This window comes from Papio anubis, chromosome 1, assembly GCF_008728515.1.
Source record: "Papio anubis isolate 15944 chromosome 1, Panubis1.0, whole genome shotgun sequence".
In the NCBI taxonomy this organism is placed as follows: domain Eukaryota; kingdom Metazoa; phylum Chordata; class Mammalia; order Primates; family Cercopithecidae; genus Papio; species Papio anubis.
Genome location: NC_044976.1, coordinates 190400196 through 190417038, shown reverse-complemented (window position 1 = coordinate 190417038; position 16843 = coordinate 190400196). Strand labels below are relative to the sequence as shown.

Sequence of the window (16843 nt, the reverse complement as noted above, 5' to 3'; positions counted from 1 at the left end):
AGTAGGAAACCAGCTTTCATACCATTAAAGTATAAATGGGAAATGAAGAGAAAGACATGAGGGGTTCCTGTAGATAATAGTGGCTGCCAAAATTTAACCTATCTACACATTCAACTAAGAACAATGGAAATAAAAAATAAATAAAATCACCCACATAATAAGAAAATAGAGAAGATGTAAAATCCGATTAACATGTAATTGGAGAAATAATCACCCAAGATTAGTAGAGTAGGCTCCAGAACTCACAGTGGAGCTGAGAGTCAGTCAAGGCCTCGGAAGAAGCAAAGAAAAGTTAGTGGGGTCCTTGCAGTGGTAGAACACAGTTAACATCAATTAAGGGCTGTTTCATAAGGCACAGGACCCACTCTGAGTAGGAAATACTAAAAACAAAAAAGAAGATGTGGTGTATCCAAGTATTGGATACTTCAGAGTCAAAAGAAAAGAACTTGGAAAGCATGCAGGAACAGGCTTTGGAAGACAGGAAAATATTTTAGAAGCTAGAAATTTATTTGGAGGCTGGATGGTGAAGGTAAAGCAGAAAGAGTGTAAAGCTAAGGTTTTTTATGGCATCAACCTGTTACTTGTTTTCTGTCTAGTCTGTTCTTTGTCTGTCTTTTTCTGTATTCTTTGGAACTATTTTTAATGATTTTATTTCCTCTTCTTTATTGGCTTGTTAGCTGTAACTTTGTGGGTTTCTTTAAATTTTAGTAACTGCTTTAAGGTTTATAGTATACATCTTTAACTTATCACAGTCAACCTTCATGTGATAGATCACTTCACATATACTGTAGCAACCTTAAACGTGTATATGTCTCTTTCTCCCATCCTGACATTATTGTAACACATTTTACTTTAATAGATCTTATAAACTCTACATTAACTCTTATATATAACTACATTGCTATTATTTTACTTATAATTTGTTTAATATCAATTTTTTATTTTATCTTATTTCTTTGTTTCTTTAACACAGAGTCTCCCTCTGTCGCCAGGCGGGAGTGCAGTGACACCATCTCGGCTCACTGTAGTCTTGACCTCCTAGGCTCAAGCGATCCTCTCACCTCAGTTTTCTGAGTAGCTGGGACTACAGGCATGCACCACCACATCCAGCTAATTTTGTTTATTTTTTGTGGAGATGAGGTCTCACTGTGTTGCCTAGGCTGGTCTTGAACTCCTGGGCTCAAGAGATCCTCCTCTGTCGACCCCCTGAATTGCTGGGATTACAGATGTGAGCCACTGCACACAGCCTAAAATTATATTTTAGAGATATTTAAATAATAATAAGAGATTCTTATAGATTTATCCAACAGCTACCATTTCTAGGGCTCTTTGTTCCTTTGTCTAGATACGCGTTTCCATCTGGTGTCGTTTTCTTTCCACCTGAAGAAACTTCTTTAACATTTTTGTAGTATGGGTCTGCTGGAGAGTGCTTTTAGCTTTTGTATGCCTGAGAATCTCTTTTTGAAGAAATGTCCTTCATTTCTGAATGACAATTTCAGTAGCTATAGAATTCTAGATTGACAATTGTTTTCCTTCAGCACTTTAAAGATGTTGTTCTACTGTCTTCTCACTTGCAGTTTCTGATAAAAAATCTTTGACCATCCTTAACTTTGTTCCTATATTTGTAATGTATCATTGTTCTTTAGATACATTTACACTTTTCTTTTCATCACTGTTTTTGAGAAATTGGATTTTAATAGGATTGGTGTAATTTTCATCATGACTCTTGTTGTAGGTTTTGTTTTTGTTTTTGAGATTCTAGGATTTGTAGATCTATAGTCTTCATCAATATAAAAAAAAGGCCATTATTTTTTCAAATACTCTCTCTGTGACCCATTCTTTTATTGGGATTCCACTTATACATATATAAGGCCATTAAAAGTTATCCCTCAGTATGCTAATGACCTTTTACTTTTTAAAATTATTTTTTCTTCTGTATTTTATTTTGAAGAGTTTCTATGGTCTTCAGTTTTACTACTTTTTCATTTGTAGTGTCTAATCTGCCATTAATCCCTTCTAGTGTGTTTTTCATCTCAGACAGCAAAGTTTTAATTTCTAAAAGTTTGATTTTTGTCTATATTATGCCTTCCATAACTCTATTTAACTTTTTGGATATATGGAATTCAGTTGATAATGTCCTTTCTTGATAATTTTATTATAATATCTATGTTTATTCTGGATCATTTTTGTTTGCTTGAAGTTTCTTTTCATTAGAAGTTATATTGCTTTGTATGTTTGACATTTTTGTTGTTGTTGTGTAGATTTCAGACATTGTGAATTTTAATCCGTTGGGTGCTGGACATTTTTATATTTCTATAAGTAGTCGAAGTTTATTCACGGATAAAGTTAAGATACGTGGAAAGAGTTTGAGATAGTTTGAGATTTATGGCTTTGCTTCATTTTGTTTTGGATTGTTTTTCTCAGATGGGACTGGAGACACGCTCAATCTTGGGTGAATTACTCTCCACTACTGAGAGGAGTTCCTTCTGAGTATCCTGTTCAGTGACCCATGAATTTTGAGGTTTTCCAGTCTGCCTGGTAAGCATAGGCACTACTTCCTGCCCAATACATGTAGCAGTCTTTATTTATTTATTTATTTATTTATTTATTTATTTATGTTTTCTCATTAAACTTTTTTAATGGGTCTCAACATTCTGTGACAAATTTTTGGTCAAGTTGTTTCCATTAAAAAGTACTGATTTTAAAAACTAATAACTTAAAACTGTCACACGCAAAAAAGAAAACCAAAGTGGTCCACAAGACATTCTCCTTTCCTTCTGAAGGTTTTACGATGCATTGTTGTCATTAACCAGTCTTTTACTACTAAACTTAAATGGCCAATTGCAACAAACAGTTCTGAGACCATTCGTCCACCACTGATTAAGAGTGGGGTGGGAGGTATTAGGGATAATATTCATTTAGCCTTCTGAGCTTTCTGGGCAGACTTGGTGACCTTGCCAGCTCCAGCAGCCTTCTTGTCCACTGCTTTGATGATACCCAGCACAACTGTCTGTCTCATATCACGAACAGCAAAGCGACCCAAAGGTGGATATACATGGGCTTGCCAGGAACCATATCAACAGTGGCAGCATCACCAGACTTCAAGAATTCAGGGCCATCTTCCAGCTTTTTACCAGAATGACGATCAATCTTTTTCTTCCACTCAGCAAACTTGCATGCAATGTGAGCTGTGTGGCACTCCAATACAGGGACATAGCCAGCGCTTATTTGGCCTAGATGGTTCAGGATAATCACCTATGCAGGGAAGCCAGCTGTTTCCATTGGTGGGTCATTTTTGCTGTCACCAGCAACATTGCCACGTCTTTAATCCTTTGGGTAGATCTTCCCCAGCCTCAGGTAGTCATCCTACATACATTCACTTAGCTGTATACTTGACAGAAAACCTCTGTTTTTAGAGTTTCCCTTCTACGTCCTTTCCTCTCCAGTAATCTGGCCTAAAACCCTAGCTGCCTTATTCTCTCTGGATTTTTCATTTTCTCCTCAATTCGGGGAATCCACTGGACCCTGCAGGGCTCCCACTTCCTGAATGGGGGCCTGGAAGCTCTCTTAAAGGCATAAGTTTGATAATCATGTGACTCATCTTACTTGTTTTCCATCTCTTGGGGAACTCTGTCCTTTGTTGTCTCATATTCAGTGTCTTGAAAATTGTTTCATACAGATGGTTCAATATATTTTTTGGTTATTAGTCCTCCTTGGCCAAAAAGAGAAGTCTAAAACTCACAATTTTCTTTAAAATATATTTCTTAGCCCTGTTCACTTAAGATGCCTAAAAAAAATCTTCCTGGTGACAATAAATAACATAGTGTCCAGATTTTTGCTTTTACTCTAATTTCCACTAAAAAATCAGGGTGTTTTGGTAAAATGATTGATTCTGCGTCATGATTTGGGAAATGACAAGGTTATCCTGAACTTTTCTGTGCCAGAAAGCAAGAGTTCAAAGACTATAGGGATGTGTCTAGTCGAAGGCGGTTCCACAGAACAAATCATTGGAGGTGGTAATTATATAAAAATATTGTTGTGTAAATTGGTAAATAAATGAAAATGATGTGTACTCAATTTTAGAAGAGAAACTGTTGTTTTGTTCTAGTTGATAAAAAATTTTTTCTCTTATAGAAAAATGCCAACTAGTAAACATAAAAACATTATAGTATTGGGAGAAATATTCACTGTCTTGCAACTCCATAATAAAATTATTGATTGTGGTAATGACTATCAAATGTACTAAAACCATTAGATAAAATGCTAATTAAGAATGATACATTAACATGGAGCCAGACAGTTTACTGTCTTATTGTAAAAATTAAAAAAAAATAACAGTGGAAGGAGCTGACTCTTAACATCTCAATCAAGTGCTCAAACTTGGCATCACCAATAATAAGACAATATGGATTTCATGTGCCACCTGATGTAATACAATATGAAGTGCCCAGTATTCTTCTTAAGATATTCTTATTAAACATGTTTAATCTGAAGCTAATTATTCATTTAAATTTCCAGTTCACAGGAATATTGGAGATAAAAGAAAAAAAATGGCATCTAGATGGAAACAATCAGTCAAGGAAATTCAGATTTTAGAAGTTCCACAAGATGACTGATCCAGTCTCTTCAAAAATTCAGTGTTATTCAAAAGAAAAAAAGGTATTGGGGCTCTTCTCAATTAAGAGGGACTAAAAAGATATAATGACCAAATACAATAAGTAAACCTTAATTGGATTTTTTTTGTTCAGGAAAAAAACCAAGTAAGATATCTTGTGGACAATTGGGGGTTATTTAAAAATGAACTAGTATTACGGTTTATTAGGGATTTATATTTAATTTTCTTTAGGGCAATAATATGGTTATATAAGAAAATGTTCTTATTTTTAAGAAATGTACAAATGTCTTTATTTTTAGGAGTGTCATGATGTCTGCAAATTACTTTGAAATGGCCAAATGTTAATATTTTTCGATCTAGATCTTTGACCTTGAATATATTTTATTATTGCTCCACTCTTGTCTGTTCATTTTAAATGTTTCATAATACAATGTTTAATGGGGAGAGAACATATTCTACTAAACATTTTAATACCTAGAAAATTGCCTTAAGGAATTAATGACAAATGATGGCAAAAATTTTTACCATCAGAATGTTCCTGATGAAATAACTTAAGTATATGACAATTAGAAATGCAGATAAATTAGCTCTATGTTCTCAAAATAAAAATATTAATCCCAACAGGACTTTTTGGCAGATTGGTTCTAGAATTTATGTAGAGCAGCAAAAGACAAAGAATAGGCAATTTATTTCTCAAAAGGAAGAAAGAGAGAAAAAAACTTTATTGTAAAGATTATAAAGCTATTTTAAAGTTTAAAAGGTATAGTGTAGGAATGAATTGTTAACTGATTGAACAAAATAGAAAGCTCACAAAACAGAGTATACATAAATGGAATTTTGATATATGATGTAGGCAGCATAACAAATTACTGGAGAAAGAAGAAACTATTTAGCAAATGAACTGGAACAATTGTAATTCATATGGGAGAAAAATAATTTGGAGCCCTACCTCAAACCATACACAAGAATTGATTCCAGATAGATTGAGAACTCAAATGTTGAAAAATGTTGTGAAGGAAAGAAAGAAGGTGAAGCCAGAGGAAAACAGTAGTTTGGGATATTTGTTTTTGTTTTTTAAAATAGGAGAAACTTATAAAGATTCTGAGAAGTATGGAGTAGAAAAGGAAATACAGAAAAGAGGAGGAAGAGAACCCCTAAAAAACATATGGCAATTGGACAAATAGTAAGGTGCTGCCATAGAGCAAATATTTAGTAATTATTAAATTAATGGATTAACAAAGAAAGAAAGAATTCTCTTAGGTAGAATGTGCAGAAATTGATTCAGATCCGTAGTTTTTTGTTTTGTTTTGTTTTCTGACGAGTATGAATGTGGAATCAGCAGATGTAGCTACTGATAACCTTGCTTGGATTTGCGACTTTTTATGTCAGGTTTTAGAAACAGGCTGTAAACCAGTGGAAAATAACCCACTGTGGCTAAAAAATTAAACATAAACTTTTCAGACTCATTGGAAACAGTGTGTGGATACAAAAAAATATGTACTGTAACCAGAGAAAAAGAAGGCTACTTAAGAGATAACTCTCCAATGAGTATCTTTTGTTTCTTTGTTTATTGTTGATGTTGCTGTTATTGTTTTTCTAAACCTTGGCAGCAGTATGCTATCTTGAGGGAGAGTATTCTCAGAAGATCTAAAATGGCATGTGTACTATTCAAAAATAGCAAAGATATGGAATCGACCTAAATGTTCATCAGTAGATGGACGGATAAAGAAAATGTGGTTGGTTAGCTACATGCAGAAGATTGAAACTGGGCCCCTTCTTTATACCACATACCAAAAAATCAACTGAAGATGAGTTAAATACTTAAATGTAAAACTTAAACTATAAAGACCCTGGAAGATAATCTAGGAAATACCATTCTGAACACAGGATCTGGCAAAGATTTTATAACAAAGACACCAAAAGCAACTGCAACAAAAATGAAAATTGACAAATGGGACGTACTTTAACTGAAAAGCTTCTACACAGCAAAATAAACTATCAACAGAGTAAACAGACAACCTACAGAATGGGAGAAAATATTCTCAAAGTATGAATCCAACAGAGATCTAATATCCAGCATCTATAAGGAACTTAAACAAATCAACAAGCAAAAAACAAACAACCAGATTAAAAAGTGGGCAAAGGACATGAACAGATACTTTTCAAAAGCAGACATATACACGGCCAATGAGCATTTGAAAAAATGTTCAACATCACTAATCATTAGATAAATGCAAATTAAAACCACAATAGGATACCATCTCACACCAGTCGGAATGGCTACTATTAAAGAGTCAAAAATAATAGATGCTGGTGAGGTTGCAGAGAAAAGGGAACACTTATCCACTGCTGGTGGGAAGGTAAATTAGTTCAGCCACTGTGGAAAGCAGTGTAGCAATTCTTCCCAGAACTTAAAACAGAACTACCACTTGACTTAGCAATCCCATTATTGGGTATATACCTGAAAGAAAATAAATCATTCTATCATAAAGACACACACACACATATGTTTATTATAGCACTATTCACAATAGTAAAGAAATAGAATCAACCTAAATGTCCATCAATGGTAGACTGGATAAAGAAAATGTGGTACATCTACACCATTGAAAACTATGCAGCCATTAAAAAAATTGAGATCATGTCCTTTGCAGTGACATAGATGGAGCTGGAGACCATTATCCTAAGCAAATTCATGCAGGGACAGAAACCCAAATACCACATGTTCTCACTTATAAGTGGGAGCTAAACGAGAACACACGGACACAAATAAGGGAAACAACAGATGCCAAAGTCTACATGACATTGGAGCGTGGGAGGAGGCAGAGAATCAGAAAACAAAGATTATGTCCTTTGCAGTAATACGAATGGAGCTGGTGGCCATTATCCTAAGCAAACTCATGCAGAAACAGAGATTCAAATACTGCATGTTCTCACTTGTAAGTGGGAGCTAAACGAGAACATGTGGACACAAAGAAGGGAAACAGCAGACACCAGGCCTCCATGAAGATGGAGGGTGGGAGGAGGGAGAGAATCAGATAACTACACATCGGGTACTATGCTTATTACTTAGGCGATGAAATTATCTGTATGCCAAATCTCCATGATACAGTTTACCTATACAAAAACCTGCACATGTACCCTTTAATCTAAAATAAAAGCTTTTAAGAAAATGGTTGAAAAGGTAAAGTTTATGTTTTCATATTTTGCCAATGAATTTTTAAAATAAAAAATAATAAAATTTTACCTTAAGAAAAGAAAATGTGGTATGTGGTATATATACACAATGGAATCCCATCTGGCCATATTTGCAGCAACATGGATGGAACTGGAGGTCATCATGTTAAGTGCAATAAGCCAGGTACAGGAAGACAAATATCACATTTGTCTCATAAATATCTCATTCCTATGTGGGAGCCAAAAAAGTGGATCTCATGGAGGTAGAGATAGTTACCAGAGGCTGGGAACAATGTGTGTGGGTTAGGAGGGGATGAAAGAAGTAGGAAGTTGAGAAATTAGAGTAGCTGCAGACATCGAAAAAGCAGGAAGAGATGGTTGATTTCCTAGCATTCTGGCCCCTAAATGCAATGTTCAGGAGTTTTTGCCTTCAGTCAATGTGTTCTATACCCAAGTTTCAGAAAATTTATATCTGAATAGCCAAATTTAGAGATTTTTTGCTCATTCTTCAGATAGAGGAGCACGGAGCATATTGATTCATGGTTCAATCAACCTGTGAATGAGTATTATTAGGAAGAGGATGGAGAGCTGTTGCCATATGAAAAAACAACAAATGTGTATATGCTCCAGACCCTTGGTGATCTTAATATCCACAAATTTATTCCTATTTACTAACCCTCAATAAGGATTTAACCTAGCATTATGTTAGTATTCCACAAACAATGAAAATATGTTCATTTTCTCTCTAAAGGTGGATAACTCCAAACTGCATCCACCTCGAGAATTTCTGAGTAGCAAGTGTTTATCCATGAACTCTGCTATCAACCTGTCTCAGGAGTCTGCAGCCTATGGATTAAGCAAGATCATGCAACAAAATATCACCATGGTTTTCTGTTACAGGGGAGCATATTTGCATTAATACTTATCTTCTCATGTCCCCGAGATTCCCGAGGGACATATATGGACAGTGAGAGCAAGAGTGGTCATGTGCTTTACCCAAAGCAACCAGTGACTAAGTAGTCAAGCCAAGATGTGATACCAGTTTTATTCACTTCTAAAGCTCTCTCTTTCCTTTCCATCCTGGAAAGGTTAGAACAACGAAAAGTAAATGTCCTCCTTGCAGAATTTTAAGAGAAATATGAAAATAGAACTCTAAGGAGAGTTTTAGGTCCTGGAAGACAGGGTAGAAGGCTTAGGGTAGCAAAAACATGGGTAGGGGCTGGGCGTGGTGGCTCATGCCTGTAATCTCAGCACTTTGGGAGGCTGAGGCAGGTGGATCATGAGGTCAGGAGTTCAAGACTAACCTGGCCAATATGGTGAAACCTCATCTCTACTGAAAATACAAAAATTAGCTGGGTGTGGTGGTGCATGCCTATAGTCCTAGCTACTCGGGAGGCTGAGCAGAAGAATCACTTGAATGTGGGAGGCGGAGGTTGCAGTGAGTCGAGATTACACCACTGCACTGCAGCCTGGGTGACAGAGTAAGACTCTGTCTCAAAAAAAAAAAAAAAAAAAAAGAAAAAAAAAGTGGGTAGGGGATGAGAGGTATATTTATTTAAAGGAGACAGAAAGGTAAATAGGGCTTCCATATTTTTATTTTTAAAACTATTTCACAGAAACAAAGCACTTTATATTCACTGATGACTATTCCTTCAGCCATTTGTGCCAATAGGTATTTGTTTAGATTGTGTTATTATTAAGTATAGGATTTGACTGGCATAAGTTAGTAGGTCACATGAACATCTGATTATCTAGTTATTGATTTTTTTTAACTTGATACCTTTAAAGTCAAAATATAATTCAATTAGAGGTAGGACAGGGTTGAAATTGGTTATTTAGGGGGAAAAACAAATTAGATTCTCACCTTACTTTAAATAGCAAAAAAATTCTAAATACATGGAAAAGTTAACCTTTTAAAAAATAAGAACCATAAAAAAAAAGTAGAAGAAAGTATAGGAAATATACAGGAATGGAAAAAGGTTTTTAAAGCATAAAGGCCATGAAATGTCCCTGCTGGCCACAGAACAGGAATGCTCAGGTGTTGCCCAAGTTTCTGTGATTTGCGGTTAGTGGTAATGGAGGTTTCCACGTGGTGGTGCTGCATTCAGTGTCAAAAGACTGAATTCTCTCCAAAATCTTCTAAGACCACATTCCCCACCACCACTTCTTTAGACCCAACAAAGAACAGTACCAGACTTTTTATCCTGCTAAGATTTATTCCCAATTTAAATCTTGGAAGCTGCACACAGGCATAATTATTTTGGTCAATCAGGAGAAAGCTTATTCTGTTTCAAAACAAGTCATGCAAGGAAAGATTTAAGGAATTTCATTTTAGCCTGAAGATGTGAAATTTAAACTTCCACTAAAGGATACTTGGGGAAAATGTTTAGAGAAAGTCATGGTATTGGCTAAACTTTCTGAGTGTCTTATTCTGATGTCAGGTATATAGTAAGAGACTCACCCCTGGCACAATCTAGGTTCTCACAGTCTCAAATAACATGCTGGTCATATTCAGATTTCATTCTCTTTGAAGTGTTGAGATTGCATTCCACTGTTAGCTTGGTAGCTATGATTCAACTTATACTTTTAAAATTAACAGAAAATTTTTTGTTATTGTTTTTAAATTTTGGTCAGAATATTTGGAACTAGATGAATTCCAAGATAAACAAACTAAAGAGCTAAGTTAATGACTGTACTGTTTTTACTGCTACAGAATTCAAATCCTTCTGTGCCATCTCTGACTAATTCTTAAATTGGGGATCATATGGTGTCAAACAACGTGAGAACTTCTGGCAAGCAAAGCAAAACTAAGGGATAATGTCACAGTGGGGAGTGTTGCCAATCAATTGAATCAATTCTAAGCAATAAGAGATGAGTTTTAAATGGGAATAGTCACAGTTAATAGAATTGTAAGAATCCTGGTGAATTGATAAACTCTGTCACATGTCTGTCCCAATCAGCTTGGCTTAGTCTGACTTAAAGATAAAGTTCTACTTGGCTGTTACTGACACAGCCTGAAATGGAGTTAAAGATCCAAACCCAAGTGTATCAGTTGGGTTGCTCAGTGAAGAGCTTTAGGAATATTTCAAAGCTATAGATACAAATAGGTGTGACCCCTCTGACGAAATGAACACAGCAGAATTAAAAATGAAGGTAAGTGGTTTTATCAGAAGCTTATTCTCTAAAACAACGCAGGATAACATGCTTCCTTTTATCTTGATATCCAGCAAGAAACTTGCGTTATGAAAACCATTTGTAGATTACATTAGATGGAAAGTTAAGTCAATATTTGAGATATTAGTAAGGCCATTACTGAGTTTTAGGGAAAGAATGAGGACCTTCCATGTTGGGGCTGTGGTCCTCAATACAACAGTGATGCTGGTGACTGATGAAGAATGTGTAGAAAAGACAGGAGTGATTTTGAGGATTGAGAGTTGGGTTGAGAAAATAATGAGAGATTAGAGACTGCCTAATTGAATCTTCATTCAGGAGTGATGTGGGTAATAATGCATGAAAATTTTAAACTTTCCAGTATCTGTGAAGGAGAAAGACTTAGTGCTTTTAGAGCAATAAATTCAAGTTAATAATTAGGATAAACCTTCTGACAGTGTTATTTGTTTTACTTGGGAGAGAAACTGCTCCTGAAATGGAGAAATAGAGAAAGTTAAGCCAAATACCAGCTAAGTGAAGCACGTTTTAAAATAGGGTAGGATTGTGGTGTCTAAGGCACCATCTGTTGGCAGTTATCTGACTACAAAACCTGAGTTCATGGTTGGCCTGATTTTTGTATGAATCCCTTGGCATTTTGATGTTTAGAGGAAGTAAAGTAACTGCACAACATCCCCTCTGACTGAGGCCACATCAGTAAAAAGGGAAGCATAGTCTCTTCTCTGCCTCAAGGTCCTCAAGGGAGACACGAGTCAGGAATGAATGTAGGTGAGTAGAAAGAAGGGATAAGGGAAGAATAGCATAAGGCCTTTGGTTGCTTGTGCTTTGGGGCAATATTTTTGTTGTCACTTTCGTTCAGTACCTGGATCTCTGAATTTCATGGGAATGATGGGGGCCTCTTGTTAGTACCTTATGTTTACATCTGTTTGTCAGGTGGCACTTCTAAGTAACAGTAGACAGGTTTCTAGTATTTCTTGGATTTATTTGTTTCTAGTGGTAGTTCCAAAGGTTCTAAGATCAAGCCCTTAGAGTCCCTCAGATTTTGAATCCACTCCTGTGTTTGTAGCATCTTGGTTGTTTTCTTGATTTCTTGTGTGTAATAATCTTGGGTGACCAGTATTTCCTGGCCTAGAATGATATTTTTCTTACCTTCTCTTGGGATCTTTAGGAGGACAGACCTTTAATTCCTTCTTTGTATTATCTAGGCCCAACTATTGAGGATTTCTATAATAATCTCATATGGCTTCTCTGCAGCCATGCAAATCACATTAAAGACAGCCTAGGTTTACAACAGTACCCAGAGTGAGAAGTACCTATACCAAGAGTGACAAGGGATTTGGGGAAGCTAAGGAATAGGAGACATATAGTTTTATGGTGTAATGTAAGGAAAGAGGTATACTAGTAATATAGAGATGAGTAAACAAGTTTTAAATAGACTATGTCTCTTTAAGACAACAAACATTTATTTTTTTGTTAATATATGCAAGTCCCCAGGCTAGAAATTCAGAGCATTTAAAGACAAATGAAATACAAATTAAAGAACTCAACATTTCATGGGTTGAGGGTGGGTATCAGACACATGACATTTGATGTAAACTGGGTAGTGATGTGATCCTGTTGTCTCAGACTATGGTAAAGGAGTGACAAGGCAACAAACGACAGGTCATGTTTTCAGGGTCACTTATCTTGGCACCTCTCACTTACACAGCTGCAACCCTCAACTATGAGAGAAATTAGGCTGTAGGTTTAAGTGAAAATTAACATTATTTAGGAAATGGTTCTTAAGGTGATCTCATTTTCTCCTCTCTCCCCTTTATGCTTTTTCACTCATCTGATTTTGCCATCATATTCGTTAGAATGATTTATAAATGGCCATTTCCAGATTTTTCTTAGTTTTCATTAGTTTCAGTCTTAAATCATTCACAGACTCATGGGACTATATATTTGATCATTATTTCTGCCTTAATATGTCCCAAGCAGAATTTACCTTCATCCCTGATGGTACCCACCTCTTCTAAGTTTCATGACTCTAGCCTTCACACTGTCACAGAATCAGGTGTCTGTCACCCAGGTTCCACATTCTTTTATTATCTTTAATCCTTTCTCCCCTTTACTTTGTATATCTGTGTGCCAATAAGTGTCAACTACTATATTTGTCTAACAAATCATCATTCTTCTTCAAATTATCATTAACTTTCCCTTTGCCTACTGAAATTACCTTTCTTTTCTTTTTTTTTTTTTGAAACGGAATCTCGCTCTGTCGCCCAGGCTGGAGTGCAGTGGTGTGATCTCTGCTCACTGCAAGCTCCGCCTCCCGGGTTCCCGCCATTCTCCTGCATCAGCCTCCTGAGTAGCTGGGACTACAGGCGCCCGCCACCTCGCCCGGCTAGTTTTTTGTATTTTTCAGTAGAGACGGGGTTTCACTGTGTTAGCCAGGATGGTCTCAATCTCCTGACCTCGTGATCCGCCCACCTCGACCTCCCAAAGTGCTGGGATTACAGGTGTGAGCCACCGCGCCCGGCCGATATTACCTTTCTTTTATCCATCTATAATTTATTCTACACACATCAGCCAGAGTAATCTTTTAAAAATGCCAGTAATATCTGGGCATTGCCCAATGTCCAATGCCATCCCATCACATTTAGAATAATTTTTACTTCAGTGTAGAAGCACCTATATGATATAGCCCCCTTCTAAATCTCCAACTCCATTTCACCTTGTTTCTTGCTCACTGCATTCAAATCCACATTGCCCTTCTTTCTGTTCCACCACCACACTAAAATTGTTTCCTGTTAGGGCCTTTACATTAGCTGTTCCCTCTAGTTGTGATGCTTGTCCACATCCTTTCTTGACTGGCTTCTTCTGCCATTCAGGTCTCAGCTGAAATATCTATCAACTGCTCAGAGAAGGCTTCAGTGAAAATCCTCTTCCCCTCAGTTTTTCTGTATAACAATGGCCCTTGGTAGCATTCATCACTCTCTGGTTTATTCTTTATTTGTATATGCTCTATTAGTGCTTTGGGCTTATCTGTTATCTATGTATCTAAACTAGCCTATCTATCTATCTACCTATCTATCTATCTATCTATCTATCTATCTATCTATCTATCTATCTAGATATAAAGGCTGCTTGAGCCTTCTAAAGTGTCTGGAACAAACATCAACACAGAACCAAACATAGCACTTACACTGAGAATACAGAAATTTATATGATAAGCTGTTGCTGTTAGAAATGCACCTGTTATCAATTTAACATTGTTGGCTGGTCTGTAAGCCCATGCAACCAATTGTTCCCTCTCAGACTTCTTTCTATAATTTTAACAGACTTTTCCCTTTGAATTTACATCTTTGGAAACATAATATCATGGGTGTGTTTTACCATACTCAAGGAATTGTTCTGTCTTTTCAAGTCAGCTTCATGTAGATCTGATGCCATCATTCTGTCATTTTTGTGTATCACCTTCAGTGTTGAATTATGAAACTGCTTTGCTTATTATTGTTGTATGTGTTTCAGTCCTGTGTTAACTAGGCAATTAATATTCTATATTACATTAATCTAAATTCACCATATTACTCAACATGGACTAAGCATCTGACACATTCTTTTCAGGTTGTTTCTTCAACATGATCTCTCTATAATGATAATGGTCTCTAAATATGATATTAGGAGAATGGTATTTTGTTTCTTCATCTGTTGTTTTCTTTCCAAAAATAGGAAAGAAAAAGAAAGTCTGCCTTCAGGAAAACTTTCACTTATAGCTTTTACCAAAAGAGAATAAGCAACTGATTGCAGAGAACAAGACTGATGGTTTTATGTTACTTCCCAGCAATAAACAGAGTGAAAATGATAATTATGAACATTTTAAAGTTTTTTGAAAGGAAAATGTGTCTCAAATTAATTTTTTGCTTTATATATTTCTTTAAAGAGGGCTGAAATTTAATCATCTTCCATTTTCAGTATACTCTGAATAGCATAAATCCTACCAAGCTTTTAGTTCATTTCTTTGAGGAAACTCTCTTCTTTACATTTCATTTCCTGAGCCCTGCTTGGCAGTCCAATTTGGTGCTATCCTGAGTGCTGTTTCAAAATTGGTCTAATTGCAAATGTTGGAGACCACTTAAACTGTGGAAACTTATTACCCATTAAATGTTTTTGTTCATAAAAAGAAGATATATTGAATGCAATTTACCTACTATACTCAAATATATACTTAATATTATACCTAATATGTTTAAATAAAATAATAAATTAACAATTTATTATTTGCTACTCATAACAACAATTGTCATTTAGTGAGGAACTATTACTCTTTAGGGCCAAGACTAAAAACTATACTGACACTTAAGAATAATACGGTGTAGTTATTATTACCTCTATTTTGTACATGGGAAACTGAGGCTTAAAGAGTTTAAGAAAGATGTCCAAGTGGCAGAAGTAGAATTCAAATAGGGTTCTTCGTGGCTATAATACCTCTGCCCTTAATTTCCTTGCACACCATTTTTATTGATGCTCTGGTCAAGCAGACTTATATTCAGATCCTGCTCTGCTTTTACCATAGTCAGTTGCAGAATCTTGAATGATTGGCTGGTTCCACTGGAACTGGTAGACAGATTGGCAGGTGATCTCCTAGGATGATTTCTAGACTTTTGTTTATGGTTTGTTGAAAAGAAAAATGGTATTTTAAGTCACACGATCTGGATTTAAATCCTAGGTCTAGGAATCCCTTGGGCAAGTTGCTTAATGGGTTTGAGCCTTAGTCTTCTTGCCTATAGATTTGACAGTATTCATATTTTCCTTCAGGCATTATGTTATATAAATTTGTATTGGGTTAGAGGATATCTTAACTCAAATCCAAATGGTAGTCCAAAACGATTGGCAAGTTGATGGGAGGGTTCTACCAGAAACCTATTTGCACAGGTGCTTTGGAATCTTCTGGTATGTCTGGAGAAACGATGAGATAACCTGAACATATGTTTTTTCAGGGGAATAAGAAGTCTTTAGGAAGAAAATTCATGCTCAGAAAAGGAGCCAGTGGTAATAAATTTGACCAACTAATAAAAACTTAATTTTTGGATAGAAGTAAAAATTAAAAATAGAATTTGGTGTTAATCATGGAAGACAGAAATTGTCTTCCAACTTAGTTTCCACTGAAATTAAGATCAAATCCTAAGTAGAGCATAAAGACTGAAAGAGCTATTCATTAAATTATTTGTAGAGCTTTGTGGCACAAGAAAAAGCTGCTTTGGGATTCCTTTGATGGAGGAAGGCACAAAAGAAGATCTCCCTTAATTAGCCACAGGCCACTTCACAGATTTAGAAACTCAGGGCATTTGAGAACTGGAGACAAAGGTCTAAGAAGCACCAGTGGCATCAGAAGAATATTTTTCAGAAGAGTAACTGGTCTGGGTGGCCTGAATGTCCCGCATTACCATCAATGCATGGTGGATGTGACTGCACACCAAAGATGCCCTGCTGGGCTGTGCCTGGCAACAGAGGATTTGCTCACAAGGACATTTGTGACATTATCTGGGTCCAATAAAGAAAACATCTAAGAGATATTTTAGATGATGCTGAGGCTCTATGAGAGCAGTCAGGAACAAAACACAAAAGTCAGTGTAATCATTGTTATTATTGATCAACATACACTGGCAAGATCTGCGGAGATGGGTTTAAGGATAATACATGAGAAAAATTATACTGTAAAGTGTTATTCTTAGTTTTCTCCCACTCTTGGCCCCCCTGCTGCTACACTGGAAATTCTCAAGGCATTCTTGTGTTTCATAAATAAGGTCAAATATCACACAAAACTACACTGAAGAGTGTTAAAAGATACTTTTCAAAAAAATTAAAATGATCACTCTTATACAAATGAATATGTGTCTA

At 36.0% G+C, this 16843-nt stretch overlaps 1 pseudogene across 1 annotated transcript; it reads right to left on the bottom strand.

The window, feature by feature from the left end:
* Positions 1–2618: 2618 nt before the first annotated feature.
* Positions 2619–14398, bottom strand: LOC110743598 (annotated as a pseudogene). Its single transcript, XR_002522920.1, has 2 exons — positions 14339–14398; positions 2619–3330 (listed from the first exon to the last, which is right to left on the bottom strand). The product of XR_002522920.1 is annotated as an elongation factor 1-alpha 1 pseudogene (transcript).
* Positions 14399–16843: the final 2445 nt, after the last annotated feature.